At 45.5% G+C, this 13,487-nt stretch overlaps 1 protein-coding gene and 1 pseudogene across 3 annotated transcripts in view; both read left to right on the top strand.

Moving 5' to 3' along the window:
* The window catches only part of LOC146188633 (uncharacterized), a 200,176-nt gene that overhangs the window by 154,877 nt on the left and 31,812 nt on the right, over window positions 1-13,487 (top strand). The window lies entirely within an intron of this gene.
* Window positions 6,811-8,712, top strand: LOC146188638 (uncharacterized; annotated as a pseudogene).

The raw sequence follows: 13,487 nt of genomic DNA on the forward strand, positions 1-13,487 counted from the left end.
AAGTCTACGCAGTGTAATATCTTGAGGGAGTGCCGAATTTGGCGACAGATGTTCGTGCCTGTGTACCAATGCATGTTTACGAGCGCGATGCGCCGCGAGTATTTTGCGCTTTTAACATGTTTGGTATGAATTATTTTAGAGCATTTCTACGTAAATTTGAGCGATATGACAATCTGGCAAGACGCAAAAATGTAAAACGACTCTTCTACAAGGCCTATCACCGCGCTGCAATTGTGAGTAAAAGCTTATTTCTCTCTCGTGTTGTGGGTCTTCACGACTTGTGTAACGCGTTAGGGCTCAGGTCCGGCGGTTTTGCTAAGACTCATTTAAATGAATGGAAAACAGCAACGCAAACGGGCACAGCGGTTCTCAGGCACGTAAGCCCGGCAATGATGACCGCCGCTGATCAAAGTCGAGTGAACTACCAAGTGAGGTGATCACTTTTGTTGGCCCGTAGTTCTGCCTAAGTATATTTGACTTATCTGTGACCCTTAAAAACACCTGTCCGATTGGATTGTTGCTACCTGGCAGATTTGCGAGGACTAATTTATGACACTGGGGAAGACCAACAGTAACGCAAGCATGTCCGGCAGTGATGGCCACTACTGATAAAAACGGAGTGAACTACCGAAGTGAGGTGGTATGACCCCGTAATTCCAAATGGGCCGTATTTTTGTACGCAAGTAAAAAAAAATAATAATAATAAAACGTGACCTTAAAAGCCTCTGATTGTTAGTGCTGCCCGTGAAGCGGTACTATAATAGTTACGTTTAAACTACGAAGCAAGCTTGGAGATATGTAAACAGGCAAGAAAAAAAAAAAAACAGGAGCTCCGGCCGAGCTAATGCGCTACGCCGCAGTAGCAGTAGAGTACGATGTTCGTTTTCAAAACTAAGTTATGCTTGCCTTTACTGGTTATGGTTATAGTTCGAGGAGCTACATCGCAGTGCACCTTTGCGAGAAAAAGCTCAGCATGCTCAGAGGAAAGTTACTTTCGCCGGCAGTTTCGCGGGAAGTAGAACGCGCAGTACTGATATTAATGCTATAGTCGATATATTTAATTTATTTTCACCGCTTACCTTGGTACAAAAAGGAGTACTGCGCTCAGAGCGGCAAGGACGAGAACGGAGCAAAGCACAGACAAAGGGATTTTGTGAATACTTCTATGTTAATACGTCATTGTAGCACATCTAAAACAATCCAGAAAATCTTTTTTTTTCTTCAGTGCTTTGCTGTTGCTGTTCTGCATATGGCAATTTGTTATGAAGAGAGCATTGTTGTTTTCGTTGTGTTGCTACCTTAAACTGCACTCTCACATCAAAAATTGTTACAAGTTGTTTTTTTTGAAAATGGATTTTTATGAAAATTTTAGATGCTAATCACAAGCAACTCTTCCGGGTGTGATAACCTTCAATGAAATGTGTACTATTGTGTAACATGTTTCAGATTTGCAAAGTAATGTAGGGAGGGGCTTCGTTATGACAGACAACAAAGGAGCCAACAGCCATTGAAACAAAGGAAAGAATAAGGGATTTTTTTTTACCATTCTCCTATGCCTCCCTTTGTGTCTGTTGTCTTCTTCGTTATCTATTGTTTAGATTGGCAGCACGGACATTGCATCAGGCACTGTGTTTGAAACTAGAAGCTTGGTGGAAAGCTGAATGTTTCCCTAATCTGCTTATTGGTGCCTGTTTCGACATGCACTGTGGAAGCTATGTCTTGGACTTGGTCATGGTGTCTGTGATGCCACCTGAATCCAATGTACAGAAAGGTTATTACAGACTTGCTTGCAGAGTACTGGTGACCATGAACTCTTGCTAGCTTTCCGGTAATGTGTACCACAATAATTTTAATGGCATACACTGTGTAGCAGCATTTGGATGCTCGATCTGTTGCATACGCTGCGATACTATGTGGGCTGTTCTCAGAAGCAATTAGGTAATATAATCCTTGCGACACTTGCTGCAGTGTCACACAAGTGCCCACTTCATCACTTGGTTATTGACTGCACTGTTTACAGTAATGCCAATCGAAGCCCAAGTAGGCTAGCTTTCAATGATAATTCGTTTTTGGATGTCTTGATACTACTATAGCTATTGTAGCGTATAGGTGTGTCTTGTGTGGCATTCCATACAAGACAAAAGCATTCAGCACTGAGCAGCCAGGTCTGGCTAACAGTGTGTATACCTGTAACCTCACTGGTAGCACCAGCACTTACGGCCTCATGCTAAGGCCATGTACTTACACTGCTCCTAGAAATGGTGTTCTCAGTGTTGAGTGAACACAGTTGTTATGTGTGGGTTTAGGTTCAATATGCACTAGTGCACACAATGTGTGACCCACCTTCACCCTTTCTCAAGTTCTGGTGGAGCACCATTCATGAAAAATTTTCATTAAAGGCTATGTGATTATACAGTCAAGCCCACTTATAACAATCGCACGGATGTTGTTCGTTGTATCCAAAGTTCATGTGAAGTGGACTCCCCTTATTTCAGCCAAAAGAATGCAAACTTCTACAAAAGTGGCATTTGTTTTTTTCCAAGAGTCGTTTTTGGACATCTGTTTATTCAAATCGGACACTATCAAGCTGCCTTCTAAGCTTTGCAGCGTGGTCATATGCTCCTGAACGAAACAGTCTGCGGACCAGCTGCTTGATGAACGCGGAATAGCGATAGCTAATGAGGCGCTTATGCCATTTCGTAGTTTGCCCCCCAACTCTTCGATTCTCCACAAGATAGCAGTGCCCAAGCTACTACAGTGCATGTGTGCACAGGACATACTACACATCTGTTTTCTTGTGTGCCGCCTCCACGTGGCAGCAGTGCAGAAGCTCGAGAATCGACTCTGTCAATGACACACACGCCGGTCTTGGTGGGCGAGCACCGCATACCTCGACTATTATTCATAACTCAAATCGGAGATGGTGGTTTTTGACTGGTCCTTTTACGTGATTGCCACTCATTTGCTTTTACATTAGGTTCTTTACCCATCCAGGGTACACGTGCACCGACAGACCTTGTAACCTGTCCTATGGTAGGTGGACACTAGATGTGCCAATACCTGGGATGTGCTCGTTGTTCTCCGCATTCGCAGCAAGCGTGCGTCTTTCAACTGCAGTGGTGTGGCGGGTCACCAGGCTTCCCCTTTCTTTTTATTGTAACAAAGTGGTGTGGTCACGGTTGTTCATTTAATCTGAGACAGTTTCGTAGCCCTAATGCATATTTTGACGGTACCCCGACCCTCGTTCATAACGAGTGAGCGTTCATTATAAGTGCATCTGTTATAAGTAGACTTGACTGTACTACACTTGACCTGATCCCGTGTGGATTCTCACCACATGTGTGGTTCATGAGTGGCTGCTTTCAAAATATAAATAACAGTAGCATGGTGTTGCTAGCATGTTTTTCGGAACAAGTCCTTTTCTGTGCAGCTAACTTCATGGCGCCATCTGATTTGGAGCTAGAGCACACCTGCGGTAGTACCACAATCTCAAACTAAGGGGTGGCCAAGCGAACTGCAGAGCTTATGTAGGCTTAAGTAATAATAAAGCATGATTCATGGAATAAAACCTCTGCCGTCATCATTGTTTTGGTTGTATGGCCCAAGGTAGTTGCTGCACCATGATTCCTAGGCCAAAAGGACCCCATGAAAACAATGCACCAAAGTCTGACTTTCTGCAGCTCACGACAGAAACCCAGCTGCTACACATTCCATCAGCTACTGTTACTAGTAGCTGCTGGTGGTTCTAATACTACTGGGAACCAGTAGGATGCCAGCAGGAAACGAGTGGGAAAATTTTTACCGTGGTTTGCGATAGAAAACTCAGTTAAGTGGGAGGGGACAAAAAGTTACTTTCTTGCTTTTAGCAACTGTACTGTGCTGTTTTTTTTTCATGTTTATTGAATACATGTTTTCTTCCAGTTGTCACCCCCCCCCCCCCCCCACTTCAGCAGTAATGCCCTTGAGGTGCTGCAGGCACCTGTGTAAATAAATTAATGAATAAATAAATAGATAAATAAATAAACTCCTTCTGGAGCAGGTAACTGGCAGGTTTTGCATTGCTTCTGGCAGCGCTGAAAAAGAATTGTGTTCGCTCATCTGTTCTGCTCACATTTGTCTCATCATACAAGGACTCGCAACGAAACAAAGCACTGCCGTGGAAACATTCGTCATTCAAGCACAAGGCATGTAGGCTGGTTTCTATGACAGCGCATATATTAAATAGCGATTAGCGGTTACAAACGCGAAAATTGCGATGAAAAGCTGTCGACTACTTCGCACTTGCCTGTCATCACAACCATGACGAGCAGTAGTAGCATAACATTCGTTTAGCGCCAAAAATTATAGGCTTGTTATAATATCCATGCACACACCCGATATAAACGAAACCTCTCAGAAGCGATGCACAGAGACGCGTTAATCAAAATACAACCAATGATGTCTACGGACAGATAAAAAGGGCTACTTGCGAGTCGGGCTCATTGTTACTCATACCATTAAGTTCAGGAGTAATTAGCTGTTAATTGACCACTAATATGCAAGGGGATGAAGATCAACATGCATACTTACGTAAAAAGTTCCTTCGTGCTCCTGTGGGTCACCCAGACGAGCCGCCACGCCACAAAGTTCAGCCTAAAACAAAGCAAGCGCTTCGTAGCCGACGGAGACGAACCACGAAATGACCGGGGGAATAATGGGATAACGGGTTTGCGCGCTAAAGCGATGCCCAGGGATGCCTACAGGGATAGTGCGTAAAGCAGTGGAGGACAGCTCTTTGAAGCTGAGTGCTGACAACGGCATCATGATTTGTTTTTATGTTCTTACTGCACTTCAATTTTTTTTTAAAGAGCTACACATCGTGTTCTTTTTTTTTTTTTTTGCAAGTTACGAAAGCAAACACACACGTGTTTACCTAATGCCGTAGTGCTGAAGTAGATGAAGTTGTAAACGAATGGATGTTATAAAGGAAATATGCATTATTTATGCTCATGGGTAAAATTGCTGTGGCTATATCTAATTTACGTACCGCTCGTAACGGTAAATCATTTTACTTTTTTCTGCACAATGTTGGCTTTCTTTCGTGACAACTGTTTACTGTTTGCAAGCCTTTTTTTTTTTCTTTTTCTGCACAGTGTTGGCGCTTCTTCGTGACAACTTGCATCCGGGTATTTCTTTTTCTTTCTCTCTCTCTCTCTCTCCATGCGTCCGGATCGAGGAGGTTCTTTGCATAGTGTAAGAGAGTAGTGCTTCGAAGCCTGGGCCGCGAAAAAGCTTGGCTGGTGTGCTCGGAAGAGGCCGCCAGAGTCAGTGGACGGAGCAGCGGCAGGCGCGCTGAAATTTTGTAACCTCAGTTAGCATTCAGGCACCTCTAACATGATATATGCTTCTTTTCGTTATGTAAACACCTAATTCTGAGCTGGTATAAATTTTCACACTGCCTTCTGCGCAAATAAACTGTATTTGCTATTCCTGTATGGGAAACGTCTGTGCTCGAGCAGAAGACGCCTGGCGCGCGCGGGGCATCGGAAGCGCATACAGTGATATGCAATTAAAGTGCCATCCCGTTATAGTGCGCCGCCAACAGTCTTTCTTGTACTTTTTGTATCGGCATCAGATGTTTCTTAGACAGCTTATACCTACGGCGTATATGTATACTCATACGTGCTTGCCGATAGTTGATATGCATCCCAAGCTTACACCAATCACATGCGCAGTCGTTTTCCTATGCTTCATCGCTTATACTTTTTTTTGTATCTTACGTGGTGTTTTAGAAGTATCCTGGTATAGATGGATGCTGCTTTTCACAAACGAGATAGTCAACCTGATCATAATGTCTGGTACTATACCTTATTTTATATAACATCGAATTTAAAACTCTGAAATCAATTATTACACCATTTAACATGTGCCGTAATACGATATACGCGTGAAAGCAGCGCCAAACCGCAACTTCTATATGTTCTCGGCTCAGTACCGTTATATAAGCAGTTGCTCTAGCTGTTAAAGTATACACTGAAATCTAGCCAAGCGCGAAGGAGACAGTTGTTTCGAGAATTAATTAGGGGTCTAATTGTTGAGTGGAATGCGAAAGTAGTAGTTTCATGCAAGCGAACATCATACGCGTCGAAATGAAGCGCCTGTGGCAGGTTCGCCCAGTTAGAAGCGCCAGCAAAACGAGCGACCCTCAGCACCAGCACTGCCCTTGGCGGCCGCTCCGTGCGGAACAGTACAGTTAAGGTGACCATAGTTCAGTGCACTGGCGCCCACACTAAGTGGCTGCTTCGGCTCCGCACGGCGCCTTCGGAGCACCTCTTTCTTCCAACGTGGTTCCGAGCGCACGCTCGCTTGTCATCGCTGTGTTTTTGTGGCGTAGAGGTGTGGCCCGTATCCATCTGTTGTCTTTTTGTGCACCTGTTTCGGTCCTCGTCTCTCACCGCTGAGCGTTGCGTTTCGTCATGAGCGCAAAAAAGGCGTAAGTACCGCATCGTCGAGAAAGAATACCGGGAGATCTTGCAAGAGCTCGGTATTCCGGGGCGGCCGGTCGATTCTGCGTCGTCACGATTAGAACGCGGGGACAGAAAACAATCGCAGAGTGAAGCATCGTTACTCGACGTTCGCACCCTGCCACCGTCCGAAGCAACCACGCGTCGGAGAATCGGAGTCTGCGCCGACGACGCTTGCACCAGTAGAAGCGGGCCACCTGCAGATCCACCAGCACCATTTGTGCGCGAGTGTGATAATGCATCAGGGAGCAGCACATTGAGCACAGCCAGCAGGCGAAGTGATGATGCTTCAAGCTCAGACCTTTCTATGGATGATTCATATGCTGCAGAACATTCAAGAAATGATCATGCCACAAGCTCGGAAGAGTCAAGTGATGAGACATCTAGCAGTCCAGCGGCTGAGAATGTGGGTCAGCCTGATGAAAATTTTCTTCATAGTCTCTCGGCAACTGAGGAGTTGGCTGTCATAGCTAACAAGCACATCACACATGCTTTGCTTAATGATATGCTCGACTTTTGCCGTCGTCGCGGGATTCCGGAGCTCCCAAAAGATGCAAGGACCGTGCTGCGGACGCAAAGGAGATCACAGCTGGAGCAGAATGACACATTTGCTCATTTCGGCCTTGCCAAAGGCATCCAGCAAGCGTTTGGGCAAGGACCTGTGCCCGAGAACATCAGGCTGCGTGCTAACATAGATGGCCTGCCGTTGTATAAAAGCAGCCAGACTAGTTTGTGGCCTATGCTTTGCCGCATAACGAACTTCAAGAACTCTGCACCATTTATGGTCAGTGTGTACTGTGGTGCAGGGAAGCCACCTTGTCTGGAGCAATTTCTCGCTCCATTCCTAGACGAAGTCTACAGTCTGAGCAGCAGCGGTTTACTTGTGAAAGGGACTAGTGCCACTGTGACACTGACAGCTGTGATCTGCGATGCCCCAGCAAGGAGCTTTGTAAAGGCAATTATAGGACACGGAGGCTACCATGCTTGTGAAAGATGCAGCCAAAAGGGTCGCTATGTGGAAAACAGGCTGACATTTCCTGACCTTCATGCACCGCAGCGAAGTGATGTATCATTTCGTGCACAAGAAGATAAGCGGCACCACACTGGTGTTTCCCCTTTCACCAAGTTGGATATTGATATGGTGGCATGCTTTCCTACGGAATTATGCACCTTGTCTGTCTGGGTGTAATGCGGCGGCTGTTAAGAAATTGGGTATCGCAAGGGCACGCTGCCCGACTGAGCAGAGATGAGCGAAGTGAACTCAACAACAGGTTGCGAGAAACAGCTAAAGCCTTTCCAAGTTTCTTCCAGCGAAAACCCAGAGGAACAGAGGAGTTGGATCGTTGGAAACAACCGAATTCAGAACATTTCTGCTCTACCTAGGACCTGTTGTTCTGAAATCTGTCCTGCCCAAAGAAAAGTATGAACACTTCCTACAGTTACATGTGGCTTTGCGAATACTCGCTGCACCTGAATACCATGTAGTTCTGAACAGCTTTGCCCGGGACTTGCTGAGGTATTTTGTTCAGCAGTTCGGTGTACTATATGGGGTGAAGCAGCTGGTGTACAACGTACACAGTTTGGTGCACTTGGCAGAGCAGTGTCTTCAGCATGGGCCTGTGGATGATTTCAGTGCTTTTCCTTTTGAAAATTACTTAGGAAAGGTTAAGAAGCTGAGAATTACGAACAAGCCACTGGCACAGCTCAGCCGCAGAATGTCAGAAGCAAGGGAGTGCACACAGACTTGTACAAGAGTTGACCGACATGTGAAAGTGGGCGACTGCTTCTTAATAGACAACTGTGCTGTTCTCATTGTTGAAGTGCATGAAGATAATGTTAAGGCTGGCATCTTGCCAAATGGCAGAGATTTCTTCAAAACACCAATTGAGAGCTCTCGGCTACACATAAGGCGTTACAGCGCTTTCAGTCAAGAGGCTAAGATGTGGCCTCTCTCGTATATCAGGAACCAAGTTCAATGCTTGAAGCTTAAATACAAGCGAGGGCACATTATTTTTCCTCTTCTCCACTTGCAGTGAAATCTCTTATTGCTGTTGGTTTGCTTTCATGCCCAAAAGCAACTTAGGCTATGAGAACCACCATAGAGGAAGTTTGTTTTGGTTTGTGGGTTTAACGTCCCAAAGCGACTCAGGCTATGAGAGACGCCACAGTGGAGAACTCCGGAAATTTCGACCACCTGGGGTTCTTTAACGTGCACTGACATCGCACAGCACATGGACGCCTTGCTTTTCGGCTCCATCGAAAAGCGGCCGCCGATACCGAGATTCGATCCTGCATCCTTGGGAACAGTAGTCAAGCGCCGTAAACACTGCGCCATCCCGGCGGGTACCATACAGGAATTGTCTGGGAAGCTCTTCCACTTTGGGGTTCTTTGATATGCACTGACATCACACACTACATGGGCTCCTTGCTTTTTGCGTCCATTGAAAAAAGGCCGCAAGATAAAACTCACTTCCTTGGGTTCAGCAGCCAAGCGCCCTAACCATTAAGTCACTGCGACGGGTCAGATGGCTATTTCAGCATGAAAAAATATGTACCTCTATCAAGAGGGAACAGCATGGTATGCCTCAGTGTCTTTTGCCTTCATCGAAATGCTGCTGAGAATCGAACTTGCAGCCTCATATTCAGATGCAGGCCACAGTTATTGGTGCCAAGGACAGCAACTTGTAGATCATCATTTCTTACAGCCTCACATTGGAGCTTGGACTTCGAAGATAACGGCTCTTTTCAGAGCCACCCAAACGTGCTGGCAGGGCTGCAGTTGGGCCTTCGACTGCTCCCCATTTCCACCAAAATCTCTCATTCTATTTAATAAAATAGACATGCAGAATAAAAAAATGAAGGATTGAGCACACAAGGCTATATTAATGTGGATTTATAAGTTTTGGGTGAGAGAAATTGGTACATGCGGCATAACTGCATGAAGTGGTGCACAATGGACATTATTACAAAAAATTAATATAATAGGAGGATGTAACTTAATAGACCTCATAGCTCTAGTGTCCCTTTGAGATGTTAAACTTCACAAATCACAAATTTGTTCACCTGTTTGATATATTACTCCATTTTCATGACAGGTTACTTTCACTGAAGATAGGGCTTTTATATGCAAGATTACATACAGATATTTACAAGAATTTCTGGCAGCATGTGCTCTCACAACTAAAGTGCAGTGCAGATGTATAGGGTGATACATTGCATTTCATTCCTAAAAACTGCAAGAATAACATTAAAATGACACTGGCTTCTGCAAATAAAGGGAAAATCTACTGATCATAAGAATATAACATTGATTCAAAAATAGAGGGGTTTGGCATTTATCACATTACCACATGCTAAATAAGTCCTGTGCTCTGACATCAACCAGTTTGGCTCCGTGCTCCACGTGCAAAGCATATTGTGCACAAAAGGATAGGTGAAGTTAACTGGTCATTGATGATGGTCAAGTGGAAATGTCAGCTTCCTTCCTCTAAGCTGTGAATAGTCGTAACACTCCCAAACCAGCATTCATTTTTGACTACAACCCCATCATCAACCATGGTTAATGAAGTTCCTGGCTGGACAGTATCCCAGGATACTTAAGGCTTTTTTTTTTCCACTGCTTTTTTGCTGCAGGAAACACTCGTGAGGGAACTCTTTTCAAGTGTGTATTTTTGTCAGTCTCATTTGCACGCTTTAAAAAGTTGAGAGGGCTCATATTTCCTTTTGTACCATACACATTGCTGTGGCAGGAAATGACGTGTTCATGAAGTTATCGTAGTCATGCAAGTTTCTTTGGCCATAAGTTTTTGGTCCTGAAAGGGTCATAAACCCCCGTGCCCAGTATAATAGATGTGTTTGCAGTGTCCAGGAAAGCAGATCTGAACTGCTGTAATGACACACATGTGGGTCATGCAACACTTCAGTTTGCAATAGTACTCACCATTTAATCAAATATTTATTTCAGGCTTTTTTTTTTTCAAAATTTAGGTCATTCAAGGGTACTGCCTGATTGCCACAGATGCAATGCTAAAAATTATGAGTAACAACCTCAGAACCTAATGATCGGTTAATCAGGAGTCAATCATTTCAACTGTGAAGAAAACAAATAGCTTTCAATTACGGCTGAGAAACTCCATTTGTCTTTCTTACTGTCATGCCTACCTACCTGAAAAAGAAAGTCTGCAGATTCACAGTACTTCAAAAATGCTCACATTCAGTTATGTGGGCCAGCTGCAAAATGAAAGTCTCAAATAACGTGATGAGTCAGAAAATAAAAAATGTCCATGTTCCTAGCACTGTTTTAATATAATGCCCAACCAACTCTCTCAACAAGCCACTTTGCAGAAAATAAAGTTAGTACAAAAAGATTCATCGTCCTCATCGTCATCAGCCTGACTATACCCACTGCAGGGTGAAGGCCTCTCCCATATTTCTCCAATTAACCCGGTTCTGTGCTAGCTACATCCACTTGACCCCTGCGAACTTCTTAACCTCATCTGCCCACCTAACTTTCTGCCACCCTCTGCTACGCTTTTCTTCCCTTGGAATCTAGTTTGTTACCCTAAGCGACCACTGGTTATCCTCTCTTAGCACTACGTGTCCTGCTCATGCCCATTTCTTCTTCGTAATTTCCACTAGAATGTCAGTAACTTGAGTTATTTCTCTGACCCACTCTGCATGCTTCCTATCTCTTAATGTTACCCCTACCATTTTTCGTCCCATAGCCCTCTGAGTTGTCCTCAACTTAAGTTGAACCCTCTTGGTTAGCCTCCACGTTTCAGCCCCATAGGTGAGTACAGGCAAGACGCAACTGTTGTATACTTTCCTCTTGAGCAATACCGGTAAGCTGCTAGTCATAATCTGCGAGTGCTTACCAAATGCGCTCCATCCCAATCTTATTCTTGCTATTTCCTTTTCATGGTCCGGATCTACGGTTACTACCTGTCCTAAGTAGACATAATCGCCTACCACTTGCAGTGCTTCGCTACCTAACGTAAACTGCTCTTCCTTCCCGAGACTGTTGAACATTACCTTAGTCTTCTGCATATTGATTTTTAAGCTTACCTTTCTACTTTTCTTGTCTAGGTCATCAATCTTTATTTGCAGTTCATCCCCCAAGTTACTTTGGCAAGGCAATGTCATCAGCAAATCGCAAATTACTGAGATATTCTCCATCTACCCTTATCCCTAACTGCTCCCATTACAAGTCTCTGAACACTTCCTCTAAGCAAGCTGTCAATAGTACTGGGGAGATCGTGTCTCCTTGCCTAACACCTTTCTTTGTGCAGAACTATGGTTGCTGTGCAGCCACTATATATACAGTCGCCGACCGTTTTTTCGGACTTGAAGGGACCCGAAAAATGGTCCGAATAATCGAACAGTCCGAAAAATCCGTGAAGCACAAAAAATCATTTTATTCAGAGGAAATCGGCTTAAAAAAGTCGCCGATTTTACCTTGCGGCAAATTTCTTTTGCTGGCGATGATTTGCGCTTGTATTTGCACCAAAGTTGTCCTTTCGCTGTACACGCTAGACAGCAAGTTCACAGCGTTTTGGTTTGGCTTGGCTTGGCTGGCAGCTGCGACTGCGATAGTGGCGCTAGTGTATCTGTGGCGCAAGTGTGGCGCAAGTGTATAAAAGCGGAGTGCGAGAATAAACGGGGGTTCATTTCGTCGCTTGGGAGCTCGGTGTCTGGACTGCTTTCTCTGGCAGCGTTCCGGCGCGGGTGCAACGGCGCCCCCCCCCCCCTGCCTGGGCTAACACGACATGGTGTCAGAAGTGGCCGTCTACGACATGATGTCAGATGGTCAAGAATCTTCGCACTGAGCCAGGCACCTTCCATCCACGATGTCGAAGACGCCTTCAATACGGCTGCATGGACTGCAGCAACCGCCACCGCTGGACTTTGACCGCACGTCAGAGTGGCCGGCGTGGATCGAACATTTCGACGACTTCCGATATGCAACGGTACTCAACGAATGCTCCGGGGAGGCTCAGGTACGAACGCTGTTGTACACAATGGGGAGGCAAGCTCGTGACATATTCAAGACGTTTTCACTATCTGACGAAGACGCCAAGAACTATGAAACCGTAAAGAAAACGTTCGACGGGCACTTTGTAAAAGAGAGGAACATCGTGTACGAAAGCGCCTGTTTCCACAGACGCGTACAAATGCCAGGAGAGTCGGTAGACCAGTTCGTCACTGCGCTACACGGCTTGGCGGAACGTTGCGACTACGGTGAACTAAAAGAACGAATGATCCGAGACAGACTGGTTGTCGGGCTCCGCGACGCAAAGCTCTCGGAAGCTTTGCAAATGGATTCTCAGCTAACGCTGGCTTCGGCGCTGTCGAAGGCTCGCTTAAAGGAAAGCGTCCAACAGCAGCAAAGTACTCTACGAGGACAGCACAGCCATCAGTCATCGGAAATTCGTGACCAGGACCCCAATGTGGACGCGGTGGTTCAACAGAGGCACAAGGGACGTCTGCATGGGCAACGAACGCCGGAGGTGCGGTGTCCTTTCTGCAGTGGCGACGCCCACCCCAGGACAATGTGCCCAGCCAGAGCTGCCAAGTGTCTTCACTGTGGCAAGAAGGGACATTTCGCAAAGGCCTGCTTGAAGAAAGCAACGGCTTCCGCTCAACGAAAGATACGCGTCTCAGCGGTCAACCAGGAAACTGGAGAGCTACGCATCTCAGCGGTCAACCAGGAAACTGGAGAGACTTTCGTGGGATCAATAGATGCATGCAGAAAAGCGCGATTTGTTCAGGTGCGCATTAATTCTGTGCCCATTTTTGCAAAGGTTGACTCAGGTGCTGAAGTGTCAGTATTACCAGCAACGTTTCCGGGATTATAGTCCCGACTGGTAAAAACCGATGAAATCTTGCTAGGTGCAGGAGGCAGTAAGCTTAACGTACTAGGCAAATTCGTAGCAGAGATCGCATGGAAAGAGAAAACTGTGTATCAAACATGCTACGTTGTCAGTC

Source organism: Amblyomma maculatum, chromosome 5, assembly GCF_055883805.1.
Source record: "Amblyomma maculatum isolate TAMU_Amacu chromosome 5, ASM5588380v1, whole genome shotgun sequence".
NCBI lineage: Eukaryota > Metazoa > Arthropoda > Arachnida > Ixodida > Ixodidae > Amblyomma > Amblyomma maculatum.